Source organism: Antrostomus carolinensis, unplaced genomic scaffold (genome assembly GCF_000700745.2).
Source record: "Antrostomus carolinensis isolate BGI_N321 unplaced genomic scaffold, ASM70074v2 scaffold14205, whole genome shotgun sequence".
NCBI classification, from domain to species: domain Eukaryota; kingdom Metazoa; phylum Chordata; class Aves; order Caprimulgiformes; family Caprimulgidae; genus Antrostomus; species Antrostomus carolinensis.
The window spans coordinates 120,348-134,975 of NW_010315846.1; the positions used below are offsets into that span (position 1 = coordinate 120,348).

General features: G+C 39.0%; 1 protein-coding gene across 1 annotated transcript in view; it reads right to left on the minus strand.

Moving 5' to 3' along the window:
* The window catches only part of LOC104525047 (protein Wnt-7b), a 40,619-nt gene that overhangs the window by 12,427 nt on the left and 13,564 nt on the right, over positions 1-14,628 (minus strand). The gene's annotated exons all lie outside the window — the stretch shown is intronic.

Consider the following 14,628-nt stretch of genomic DNA (forward strand, 5'->3'; position numbering starts at 1 on the left):
CAGGAATGCGAGGAGAGCATTACTTCTGGTGGGTAATTCTCATTCTTACAGAATTGCATACATGTTTAAAATGCTTGGCTCAACTGGGACATATTACCCCAGGTAAGCACCAGCCATATGACAGCCCCACCTAACCCCCTTCACCAGAGGGGAATTTGGCAATGAGTCAGTGGTGAGGAGAGGCAACACAATTTGTTTTTACACTGTCTAGTCAGGTTTGTAGGCTGAACTTTTCTATATCAGATGAATAATAAGTGAGTCACTGGTGGCAGTGCTCACTGGAAAACAATAGTTACATCTAACCATTGTCACTGCATGAAAAAGAACACTGAACACTTTTGTGTTCAGACAACATAAGAAAACCAGACCCTTTCAGATGTTTGAGAGGGCTGCAACACAAATGGGAAAGATTATGAATTCACCTTTATAAATGCTCCGGTAGTGCCCATTAGTGATGCTGAGTGTAAAGTATTCCAAAAGCAACCTATATAGACAAGAGCTGGGTAGGTTTTGGTTTTTTTAAAGGTAAAGTACTGACTTCTCTTGTGCATTAGTTTTGGTAATGACCCCTTCCCACTCCCACTCTGATTCAAACCTCTGCTCTACCTTGGCTATTGAGCGTACCTGGGGTGTGGAAGTGCTCTCCAAAACAAGTGAGATACTGTCATGGAAGCAGAGTCTTGTTTAGAAAAAAGTCTTTTTAGAAAAAAGTTTGTTTGGATTTTTTCTGTGGTGCCACTAATTGCCAAGGTTCCTCATTCCCAATTCCATGTTATAGCCATTGGTGTTGAGTAGGTGAAGAGAGGCAAGTAAACCCCCTTTTTTTACTAGACACTGGTTGGCTGAGTTGCCTGCGGGATGCACATAAACAAGGAGATACAGAGGCAGAACAATCAAAAGGGATGCTACAGCTCATTCCTACTCTCACATGAGACCACACTCTGTCGCTGTCTTAATGTAGGGCTGGATCATGGCCCTTGGTGTTTTACTGTTCATATTTATAATGTTTCCCTATAAGTTCCCTTCCCAGCGCTATCATCATTTTCCTCTGAGTGTTTGGCTGGTGATAAACAGACAATTCTGTAATACTGCAGCCAAAGAATAACTGTAAAGAATTTGCAGAAAGTTGCTGAAATGCTTTAATGACCACACACAGAGCTCTAACATCATTAATGGATTTGGGAAGGAAAAAAAAGAACAAATTTTCCAGAGGAGGAAAAAAACCCCGAAAGCTTAGAATCTATTTTTAGTTTTTTATTTTAAGATTCACAGATATCATAACTATTCTGGAATTACTAGTGCATGGTGTGAGGGTTTTTTATGTTTTGTATTTCTTATTTTCATAGATAGCTTCCTGAAAGGTTACACTGCTGCTGGATGCAAGAAAGATCCTACAAGAAACAATCATAAACTGGTTTTTGGCACCATTTACTTGTTTCTCCAAAGCAATAAAAAAGCAATGTAAGGTAAGAGAAAAATAAAAGGGTGCTGTGTTCTTCAAGTACCAAGAAGGTTAAACTGACTTGTGTATTATTTGACTATGTCGCGCAATAGAAGGACTGACTTTGCTTTCAGACACAGAAGTGTTTTGTTGGGGTGTACGATGTGTGTAGTCTGGTTCAGTGGTTCCCAAACCGTGGTCTGCAGAACACTGGTGGTCCAGGAGGCCATGGTAAAGGGTTCACAGCTAATCCGCAGAGCCATATTAAACACTGTTTTTAATAGTGTTTTCAATTAAAAGTTTGATGATAACGATGCCTGGTGGTCCGCAAGAAATTCTGAGGGTTGATAGAAATCCAAAAAAGTTTGGGAACCTCTGTTCTTGTTCCTAATGCATTCTCTAAAAACACATATCAATATTCACTCCTCTCTTCTTTCCCCACCAGCTGAAGTCAAAGCTGAGACCTGTGTTTTGAAGGCTATCCTGTTGACTTGCACAGTTTCTTTCTTCATCTCCTTTCAAAACAATCTATTCTTAATCTATAAATTGAAAGACTGGAAATATGAGATGTAATAGAAACTACATATATAGATACATTTTCTTTCCTCTTCAGGATGAGAGTAAATGGGAGTACAAAATTGGAGCCAGCAAACGCCTTTGAAACACATGTAGAAATGCTTATAAGCAAGCAGAAACATACTCCTGTTGGGGAACATAGCAGCTGTGAGCTACAGTTCAGTAGATTTACGAACATATTAACCAGAGAGAGGTTGCTTACATTTTATGTTTAAGCTCAACATATCCCACATGTATCTAGAGTAGAAGGTAAGCTACTCTACCATGGTCACTGTGTCTGTGACCTGTTCATGATTTTTCACACAGTTCTTCCCTTGATCAGTTTTGTAAAACTAAAGAATACCCTATGTTTATCTGCCTTTTGCTCCCCCTCGTTCCCATTATACCCCTGATTACCTTCAAAAACAGAGGAAAATGTCTTTCCTTCGCCCACTTGAGAGCTGTAGCAGTAATGGAATTATCTCAAGTCATGGGATAATACCAAATGGAAACCATATTGACTCTCTGAAGAGATTATTCTTCTGTTTTAATGCAGCTCTGAAATAAGAAGGACTCAGAAACAAGATCTGGCTTGAAAATCAGATTCCTTTTGCAAGTTAAGTTGTCCTGCTAAGAATTAAGTTTTTCTGGTTTTAGGATTTTTTAACTAGAGGATGTTCCAAAACTTCCCTTGAACTTCAGTGTAAGCATTACCTCAGCAGTTCTCTAAAGTCCTAGGATAAGTAGAGTCTACCAGAAAATGCTGATGGGGGAGGGAGTGGAACCTCTGTGCTCAAATAATGTGTCTGCTGTACACAAAGCTTTCCATTAGCATGTCATCACTTGGAATCAGTTCGAAGCAAGTCTTTGTTAGGCAGCTAAAAATATTTAAGTAATAATTGCTGTGATACCTGAATAGAGAACAATAATTTCATTTTATGGAAGTTTTTGAGATTTCAGAAATATTCTTGTTCTGCAATGAAACGGAGACAAGTCTTTCCAGAAATGTTCATGAAATGGAGAAAGATTATAAATAGCAAAATATTTGGGATTTGACCCAACTTTGAAGCTAGATTTTTCTTTTTCCAGTGAATATCCTAGTCACCTAGTTATTTGGCCCTATATATGCTCACTGTCTGTGTCTCAGAAGGAAACTCTTGTTTGACTTTTTAATGTTTTCTGTTATGTAAACCAGAATAATTCTGTCAAGATTTTCTTTTAATGGAAAAGGCATTTTTTTGTGGAACCCTTGGATTCATTCATTTGCCTCTTAGAAATGCCTGCTTTAGTGTCAAAGGTGACAGTTCTAATTTAATTCCCAAAACACAGAATGAATGTTTTCAGGAGTAACGTGAATGTTACTCTGTCTGATCTAATAACAGTCTGATCTGATAACTGCCTGATCTAATAACTCCAATAGGAGATCACCACCACTACTAATTGAAATGAAGCCTTTTGTCTTTGGTAACGGTGCTGAAGGTCACTTCTTGCAATCTGCCAGGCCATGAGAGAAGTCTTGCCTGTGGTCTGCTGCTCTGAGTTACTGCCATTTGCTTGAGTTTATTTGCATTCTAACTGAGAGCTGTATTTTAAAAGTGCTCTAATACCCAGCAATGCAGGCAGTTGCTGCTCAAACAGACAGATATTGGATCATTGCTTCCTAAAATTAGTGATTTCTGACAGATAGAGTGAGAGGAGCCTATTTATCTGTTGTTGGAATTGTGGAGCAGCCTGTACTTTACCCTTAATATAGATGTCATCTCTGACCCAAGTTTTAGATTGCTAACTGAGCACTAAACTTAGTACAGTCTGATGTGGAAATTATTACAAGTTCCATAATAGCTATAGTTCACTACACTCTAACATGCATGTATTCAGCAGCGTATTTTCAGCATGTAACCACGATCAGCTGAGAATCATATATGCTAAATACATATTTTGATCATTCATCTGTGAGTGCAGGGTCAAAGATTTAACTGTTTTGCAGTGATTAGCAAGGCATGTATTTTTCTGAGTAACTAAATGAGAATATTGCTATTGCACACATAATTCTGAAATGTCTTATGTCAGCAGCTAGATGAATAAGACTGCCACTGAATGTCAGTTATTAGAACTGTAATTTAACTTGAAATATTAAACTGTAGAATATACAGTATTTAGCCAGTAATTTGCTAAATCTTGGATGAACAATGATAGAAAAAAAAATACTACACGCTGCTGTTAAACAAAACAAATTCCTCATGTACTTATGCAAGACTCCAGATTGATTATACGACACTATACAATATAGGTCAGGGGTAAGAATAAATGAACCACAGCAGAAGTTTGATTTTTTTTGCCAAACCTATCCTTTTCAACAAGTCTTCTTTTGCAAGTGAAAGCTGAGGTTGTGTTGACTCATTTTTTATGGGCAAAAGGCAATTGATACATCTAGATGAGTAAACTAAAACTCAACAGCAGCCTAAGTAGGGTTGGATGAAGACTTTTATAGACAAGTTTAGTTCCCTCCTAGTTTTGTATTTTATTCAACACACTCATTAGCAATTCTCAAGTCAAATAGTACAGACTCTTCTCTTTGGGTTCGATACAAGGGCAGTACAAGTCAGTGAGAGTTTTCTCACTCACGGAAGCAGATCCTTTCTCTATTTGTATTTTCAGTGTAATTAATTTTGGACTTCTTGGTTTATAATCTAATAGCAGGGACTAGTTTAATTTCTCTATCCCTCTAATTTACATATCCAGTGCTGCATGTCAGAACTATAGACCACTGAAATCACTTTATACAAGCAGAAAAAAACATGGTAGAAAAGCAGGGCTGGCAGGAACCTCAGAGGGAGTCTGTAGTCCATCCCTCAACCCTGATGTAGGCTAATAGCACAGGCGTCCTTCACAACAGCTTTTTATTTATCCTGTTCTTAAAGATCTTTAGTGGTGGGGATTCCACAGTCTATTCCAGTACCTCGGGACCCCTATTGATACATATTTTACTAATGTTAACCTAAAACTGTCTTTCTGAATGCAAACCCACTGCTTCTTTCTCTACGGTTGCCAAATTATTCCCTTCTTCTAGCAGCAGCCTTTAAATATTTAAAGGCTTCCACCCCTTTTCTAGATGTGTTCCATCATCAGTCCTTGCAGAGCAGTTTCAGGAGCTCTGATCATTGCCCCTGCTCTCCCAACTGGCTGGCCTCTGTCTCATGGTGCAGTGCCAGGGATGCAACAGGGTGCTCCTGCTGAGGCCTTGCCTGCTCGGGGCTAGAGCAGAAGGAGCACTTCATATGTCTCTGTGGTGGTTTGGGTGCATGCTACACTCCTGTTTACTCATGCCAGCATGGTGTTTTCACAGCAGCAGGACATTTTTTACTCTTATTCAGTTTGCAGTCGTCTTCTGTGCAGCTGCTATCACACCAGATGTTTCCCATCTTGTGTTTGTGCAGCTGATTATTCCCACATATAGATCTCCATGTATTTGTCTTTCTGATTTGCCTCCTTTCTTTTTTTTTCCTTTTTTCTTTTTTCTTCTTTTCCACACCATTTCTCCATTATCATTTTCAATTTTGATCCAAACTTCCTCCAACTTCCTTGCAGTCCCTCACAACCTGTCATCATGTGTAAATTCACTGTGCACAGCTTATTCTCCTGGTCAAGTCAAGAGTGTAATACTGACTGGTCCCAGATCCAGCACAGATCACAAGGGAAACCCAGTTAGTACATCCTTCCATTTTGATAACTACCCTTCAAATATTATTTCCAGATAGTATGTACCCATTTGGTTAGCTTTTCTTATGAGAAAGTCATATAAAGCAGTGTCAAAAGCTTCATTTGAGTCCAAGTTATATGATATAAACTGCTGCTTCTCTGCCTCTGAGGCCCTGGGTGGCAAAGAAGGAAATTAGATTGGTTTAACATGATTTGTTCTTGACAGATCCTTGCTGACTGTTACTCATCTCCTTGTTCTCAGTTATGAGCTTGCAAATGGGTTTTTGTTCCCATATTTTTTTCATTTACTGAATTTAAGCTGATTGGTCCTATAATTCCTTTCTTTTTTTTTTTTTTTTCTTTTAGACAAAGGCAATACATTTGTCTTTTCAGTTCTTCTTAATTTGAGTTCTCCACAAGTTTTCAGCCCTAATGGCTGTCAGGACTAACAGCTCTAAATTGGCTTCATTAAATGTTCTGAGGTGAGGGACAGCTAACTGGAAAGCATTCAACCTGCAAAAATACTTCCCTCTATCTAATGTTGAGATGGTATTTCTCTGTTGATTAAATTAGTTCTATAACCATCTTCTCACCATTAACCTTTTCCGTGAAGGCTGATGCAGGAAGTGCTTGGTCTTCCTGACATTATCCTTGGTTGCCCAATCCACTGAGTAGTAGACCAGCTTTTTTTCTTCATCTTCCACTCACTGACAAAGTACTCACTGACTGAACGATTACTGTGTAGTCAGTTGTCAAAACAAACAGCTAGAGTCATCCATGGTCATGAGGTTCCTCTTGTAGGACCTATATTCAGAAGTGCTCCTGAATGATGAAACTGGTGCAGATTGAATATCTGTTACTCTGGGAGGACTTTATGTTCAAATCTGATGGAGTCTTCTGATGGTCATGTTGGGTAATGTTCTCTTTAGAATATTTATTCGTTTCCCATTTTCTCTCTATATTTTTTTTTTCTCTCCTACTACAGTCTAGTTAAAAGAGTCTTGTTTAGTTTTGCTTCATCCAGATAGAGCTAGAGATGGAGTTGCACATGATTTCAGTGCCTTCTTCCTAGACTGCTCATGATATCTATTTCCGACTACACTTGGTTGGGACAGAGAACATTACAGATTTCAAAGCCGAGAACATGTAGTGCTATGACATAATAGTTTACTTACAGATTCTTCTCTTATTCAGCATTTTTCATCTCTAGACTCCCACTAAGTTTTTATGGTTGGAGGTGCCAGAATTTTGGCCAACAGTCTAGACTCACTCTGTCAACTGGATTGTTTTCTGTTGCTCATGTGGGTTTGTCAAATTTTCTTTTAGAATGGGCTGTACATGAGCCAGATTTATTTTACACTTGCATTTTTGCAACTCCATGCTGTCACTATTTATATACTTTTGGAAGCATGTCTATTAAAAAGAGCTATTTACTATGCCTCTGCTTTTTACATTTTTTCAAGCATTTTTCCAATTTCATGGTTATTTTCTAAAGGCTTGGTGGTACTCTCCACAGCAGTTTCTGTAATGAGGCTTCCAACAATTTAAAGGGTTTTTTTACTTAATTTATGCCCTAAGCATATTCAGTTAACTCCTGGCAACTGTAAACAATAGGCAGCATTTCTGTTCCAAAGTGAGAATAATTCTGTTGTGTTTTTGACTGTCTTTTGGCAGCATGTCCCTTGGTGGAGTTTTCTGGGACACCTCCTGTGAGGTTATAAGTTAGCTGTGATCTTTGAAAGGATGTTTAGAAGTGCCTAAAGAAATATGAAATTTCTGGCCTCTGCCCTGCAAAACTATATTCATTGCAGCAAATATTTTTTACTAACTCAGCCCTAACAATTTCTATCTCATTCTTACAGAAAAGGGGGAAATTAAGTTTTGATCCAAAAGCACTGCTTGTTTTTGTTAAGGTTTAAGCAGAACATAGTGCTAAGCATGCATTTAAAGAATGCACAAGAGCATGGCTGGAGAAATACACAGTGCACAAAGCATGAGGAGGTAGTTCCCAGATACACTGTACCATTGAGAAAAGCCTGTGCAGTGTCACAGCTGGCTGTGTTTTCACAATGCTACTGCTAATACTGTCAAAGTAGTACGTGGGAAGCAATAGCTGGAGCAGAGAGATTGTCTCCTGCTTATGTTCTCCTCTGGACCTACTGACGTCCCGTTGTGGGACTTAATGATTCCCTGCTGAGTGTTTGGTGCTTTTTCTTTTCAATTATGACTGGTGGTTTGATATATCGTAATATGTGAAAGCTCAGCTGGAAACATCTTGCAGCATACTGTGATTTTAAAAAGTTCTTTGCTCCCCTTGTCAGAAAGCATAGACTCCTGAAGGCATCTCAGAGAAACTGCATCCTAAAGTATGCTAACATCCTTAAATTAAATGGGGCTATGAGGAACCAGATGTTGTTATAATAATTCAATCACCTCGATCTGTTCATAACGGTTGTTATGCGTAGGATTTGCCAATGCATTATGGTTTCTTTTTTTAAGGACATTTCACAGGGAGAAATAAAAACAACATTTAAGAGAAAGGAAAGGGAATCTGTAGCTACAAGAGCAAATATTTTTCTTTTTTTTTTCTTTTTTTTTTTTTAGGTTTGCTGTTGATAGTGTTGTTACACTACATTATGGCCTGTTAAATGTTTCTTAGATACCTGTGTGGTGCTCTGCTTGGAAATGTCCACTTTGATTTAAGAAATAGAAAATACACTTGCCACATGATTAAAGGAAAAAAAAAAAAAAGGCACCAGAAAACAAACCTCTACTCCAAACCTGTCAGGGAAAGGGAGGACACTACTACCACATTTTTAAAGTAAATTTGTTTTCAGGTCAACTTCATGCTCAATTTAGTAGGATATAACAGCAGGGTAGGTTGCTACCAAACCATTTTAGTCACTGAGATTTTCATATGTGTGGATTACATAGGCATGAGCCTCTAGTGAGTGAATCCATTCAGAATAGATCTTCTCTTTGGCTGTCAATAGAGGATCCTTTCAACCTAAATTATTCTATGATTATATTTGACTTTGCTATGGATTCAATTTCACAAATACTCTGTCATCCCTACTACCATGCTCATGAATATTAAGAAGTCATCACCTTGCAGAATCAGACCTTCTCAGTGGACTCTCTGCTGGGTCAGTATTTTAATTAACTCATTTCAATCATTTCAGTGGCCTGGCACTGTACTGTGTTGAAGATCATGTCTCTAAAAATAAATCTGCACTTCCATTTGCGTGAAGTCATGTTTTCCTGTATTATCTTATGTCACTTCTAACCTAGATAACACATCCCTGAGGGCAGTGGTCATGTCTGTATTCTTTTGTAAATCACTGTGCACACCTGTGCTCTGCTGTAGAAATATGTTAAATAATAACACCTTTTAAAGGGTTCACTGAATTATGAGTAGTTGCAAGCACTAAGCTGCTATACCTGGGCATGCCAGAGTGTCTGAGGGTGGGTGCCTGTGGTTGCAAATGTCTGTGTACATTGCAGATGAAATTTCAGCTCTTGCTTCAGAATTTCTTGAGGCAGTTTAGTTAAATAATAAATATTACCTCAATACATTGTGCAGAGCCTATTAGCGGGCCAGTACCATTTTGCCATAACTAATGAATCGCAGATATGTTGATACCCAGCTGAAATTGGTGTTAGACACAAATCTGTTTATGCAAGAGTTAGCCCTTGCCTTAAGAAGCTGCATCTTTCAGCTGGAGAGGGCAACAGAAGAGCGATACTACTACCTCTCTTTCACAGAGGCACAAGGAGGTTAAGGCATCTATACATATGGCAGAAGGACCTGTAAGAGAACAAGCTGTCCTCTTGTTAGATTCTCTTTGTAGGGAGGCCACAGAGGAATTTAGCTGTAAACTTAACCAACAACAGGAACTGTTTTCAGGGAGAATGTCCATGCAGCTGCATAGTAGGACAGGAGAGCTCCAAGCTTTAAAGAAGCTCCTGGGACTGGGACTGCTCTTCCACATACTTTTCTAGTATAGTATTGAACTGGTCATCTGCTGCTAGAGATATAAAGGGATTTGGACACAGCAATGCTCAACACCACCATGTCTGCCAGAGAAGTACACAACGCCTAAGAGTCCACTCCTAACATTTTGCACTCACACCTCCTCACGTGCCGTACCTGCATAGCATTAGATCCACATCCTTCCTTTACTTTTAATTTGAAAAAATAACTAATTTAAGTGTCTTACCGGATGTTTTGCTGAGGTTGCATTTGCTTCTGTTTCAGAAAGGTGCTAAATGTTTTCATGTCGCCATTTGGAGTTGATGACATTTCTTGACTACTAGTAAGACATGTGCAACTTTAAGCAGGATCTTAAAAGCTAGCTTCTTCTATTTGTCAGCATAGACTTTTTTTTCTCATACTCACTTCATATATTAGCCAACACAATTGTTTCAGATATATATAGATATATATATCTGAAATAATACCTATATATATATATATATATACACACATGTGTGTGTGTGTGTGTGTGTGTGTATATATATATATATATATATATATAGGTATTAATCTAGAAACTCCCTTTTGGAAACACATACAAAGCAAGAGCAGTAGCAAGCAAGCCTAATCCAAGACATTTTGCAGGTATGAGGTACTGTTTTCAGATTAGATGCCAATGTTTACAGTATACAAAATTAAATAGATCTATAGGGCAAGAGCTAGGCACCTAGAGCTAAATCTGCAAAGGGTTGTTGGCTCTAAAGCCTGTCTTTTAGATGTTCTTCTACCTAGTATTTTCCATGTGGCTGGGATAGGAATCCAGCCTTACCAAGAACTGAGGGAGTTAGATGCCAAAAAAGGAAGACTTCCAGAAGCTATCGAGCTGCCCCAAAAGTCGGAGTAGAAAATGCAAAGAAAGGGAGAGAGTCTAAACTTATCCCGTCAGAGAGTTAAGCCAGATTTCCCTGCACAGTGAGCCTTTCCAACTATGCTGGCAGCAGTCATCTAAGTGTAATTGCTGAGGGTATATGGTGGTTTTAGAAAAGGAGATCCCACCCTTAAAATATTCCACTATCAGTCCATTATCCTGCTTTATATTCTGACGGGAGAAAAAGTATTTCATTACATTAAAAACCAGAAGGTGACTTTGTTGGTTTCACTGATTAGGATAAAGATATTCTACTGAACATAATGTAACTTCTTCTAGTGTATTATTCTAGGTTTTTCCAGAGTATTATTTAACTTGATTCTATCAAGTACAGAATTAGAATGATTTTATATAAAATAGAGTGCTAATCCCACTTAGTCGTGACATTTGTAAAATAAGGTTTATGAAAAGCAACAGTATCTTTTATTAAACATGCACTAGGCATCTCCTTGGTCTAGATAGGATCTAATAAATAAGTTTTTATTTAAATTATTTGTCATATTTCCAATCTAAATCCAGAGAAATATCATAAAATGGCATAACCATCCATCATGTTGTAGCTTTCACTGCAACAGCAATACAAAGGAGTATTATGTTAAATAACTATGAAAAAATGACATCTAGAAATACCTTCATCTACACACCCTTTTGTGGCAATAGCAATCAATATGCAGGAAGTACTGTCCACCCTCAGAAACACTGATAGCCAGCCTGGGGAGCTCTGAAAAGCATTTTGGACTACTAGTCATGGAGAAACAGCTCTGGTGTGCCTGGGACAGCACTTTCCAGGCACTGAATTTGTTAAGTTTTCATCTTGTTCAGTGATTCTGCTCTTCAAGGTGTACTCAAGATATTCTTCAAAACTGTATAGACATAGACAGAAGACTATTTCCTATGCTTGAGGAAAAGGAAAATAATTTGTATCGAATTTTCTGTAAAATTCCGCAGAGGGAAATTAGCAGAAAGGCTCTTGTTGCTGGGTATGGCTGTTGGATTGTCTCCTGGGGGGTAAATCTGTTGCTCACATAAATTGCTGGCATGATTTCTGATGCCTGGCAGGACACCGTAGAGGACTAGCTCAATACTTTAAATTTCACAAGCAAATCTATAAAGTGAGCACTATTTCTGGTGACTCACCACTCATCCTTTAGATGTGAAGGCTTTAATGTGTTTCTCTGGCGCATTCTTGGCAAGGTAGTGTTTGACAGGTGAGCTGCGGTGAATCTTGATGTGGCTGTTTAGGATGTTACCACTCCCTTGATAACTCCCATGGTAGCAGAAGAACTATGTATCATTGGCTGTAGCTTACAGTCCAGCCCAAACCAGCCCTTCCTTGGCCATTGCAGCGGAGAGGCTGGATTTGCAGATGGTCAATATCAGCCCACCTTCTGCTCTGCTAATTTCACTGCAGAGATCACATCTTCCAGGCATAGGGCAAACAGCTGGGCAGTAACCCCGTAAGTCACCAGCATCCCCTGTCAGAACTCAGATTTGTGGACAGCAAACAAGAAAGTTCTGGTGAAAGGGCTGGGTTGAAAGTTGCTGCTGTAGCTTACAGTCCAGCCCAAACCAGCCCTTCCTTGGCCATTGCAGCGGAGAGGCTGGATTTGCAGATGGTCAATATGGTTCTGGTGAAAGGGCTGGGTTGAAAGTTGCTTTCTTATTTGCTTAAATATTTTCCAAATGCTCTGACACTGCTTGTGTGGCTGCATTCATGTCTCTGATACATTTGACTTGCCTGACAATCTTTCTGGGAGGATAGCTATGTTCAAGTAACAACGTCTGCCCTTCTTGGTGTTTAAAGGGTCTCTGCCTGGTAGTCAAGTTTGTAACCCCAGTGAACGAGACACGGTACAAATCACACATATGAAAGAGATTTAAGAGCAAAGAGCTCAGAGGGTTTTGGATAAATACACAAAGTTTAGATTCTGATCCAAACCTCTCTGGTTTGCAAAATGAGTCTGGAAACATCACAAGAGCAAAGTTTTTTGGGTTTTTTTTTCAGCCGTGGAGTTTCTGGTCCTGACAGTAGTTGGGAAGTGACAAGTTTCACATAAACAAGAAAGAATTATATTAATCTTCTCAGGGCTTATGAAAGCTACTGAATCAGTGTTTAGTCTGAACCTGTCCAGCTAACCTTACCAGTCAGGTTATTTTATCTAGTAAACTAGTGGTTGTTATTTATTATTTGTGTTGTGCTAAGCTTGTGTTTTGCCAGGTAGTGAGCAAGCTCACCCTAAGATGCTGATCCACACCTGCAAGAGTTTGGCAAATGGGTGGATGCTGGCACTATGAGTTCAGCTGAAAAAACTAAATGTTATAAGGATAAAAAGATCAAATTTCTAGCCCAAAACAAGCTTCCACTGTTTTTAAGTGCAATAACCTAGAACTGAAGGATGAGTTTTGAACAAAGATCAGAAGCAAAATCCATAGATTTTTAAGGTACTCCAGTTTCAGACCATGATCCAGGCTTTGTGACCAGGAAAGCAGGGACAATTCCCTTTCTGCAGTATAAATACAAGAGTATTTAAATAGGTAGATTGGTCACCAGTCTTCAAGACGCTGCTTACATAACAGTATATTTTGAAAACGCTAGCAAGTATCTCTATTGCAAATCCACCATTAAAACGAGATGTGAGTCTTATTAAATAATCTTTTCAGCCCCCCGCTTTGTAGCAGCCCATTTCCAGATCTGAACTTTGAAGCTGACCCCTGTTTTTGTGATGGGCCAAACCAAAAGCCAGATCTGAACACCACTGAACTCTGGGAAAGTTCAAATCTATCGTTTGTGGTTCAGGTTGAGCTCTAATTAAAACAGACCAGTTAGAAAGGCAAATGTCTTAAAACCAAAACAAAACAAATGTTTCACGTGAAAAAGCTTGGATTAGGCTATATGGTACCAAGTAGTGTTTTTGTCTATCACATGATGTAATGTTCCTCTGGCTAACACAAACTGATGGCACGCACATGGTGCTATATGGGATATTCCATGCAGACACTTTGATTTTAACTTTGAGCAGGACACAATATTAATGGGAATACTTCATGCTGTGTAAAACCCATTGGCAATCTTACTGCCACTCAGCTCTGAGGGTAGTCTGCCACCTTTCAAACTTTCCATGTCCATCCCTAGTAATGCAGTAGTCCAGGGTCTTTTAAAAATCAGTGTCTTTGAGTGAAGCTTATGCCTCATTATGTCAGCAGTATGTGGAATATTGCCACTGATCCCCGAAAACAAACAAGAAAACGGCACTGCAGAAACTTTGGTTGTGTAAGAGGGCAGGGAAATCCCAGCTAACTCTCCTGCTAAGAGCTTCTGTTTATACTGTAGTTAATACTACAGTGTCTGTAATAAAGCAACATGGTTGATCAATGGACAAGGGAAAAGCAAACAAAAGGGAAGGGAACTTAGTTTCAGCATTACTGAGCTGCCGAAGCAGAAGAATATGGGAGACAGCAAGGAGAAAAGGAAAGGGAAGGCGGGAGATTGTGTTCAAGCCCCATTGCTGGTGTCAGGATGTCACTATGCACCAGTAGCCAGAAAAAGAGGAGAATTTACTTGAAGAATCACAGCATACATAGAGCGAGCGTACAGTACAGTAAGTAATCAGCAGTCACTCTTCCTGTGGGCTTTCTTATTTCTCTTTAGTGTTACGTGTAAGTACTGAACATGTACGTATTTTCTCTTTGTGAAATTTGAGTTCAGGCTCTTTGTGGACAACTGCCTAAAGTTTCTATACTTCCTTCTTACGCAAACTAGCCTAATAATCTTACCAGGCCTATTCTATTGAGATTTCTCAGCATGGTCTTTTTTCAGACCTGTACTCACTTTCTAGAAGAACAAATCCGTCCATGATATTTCTGTCCTTTGCTTCCTGTTTGGATAAGAAGACCTTAAGAGCAGCCATTTTTGTTTGAGGATCCCAGAGTACTTCACAAATGTTTAAGTGGAGGTTAGCCTTTCAATTCCCCTCTGAAATTAGTCATCTTTAGTAACCAGACAGCGAGGTATGAAGTGACTTGTCCAAG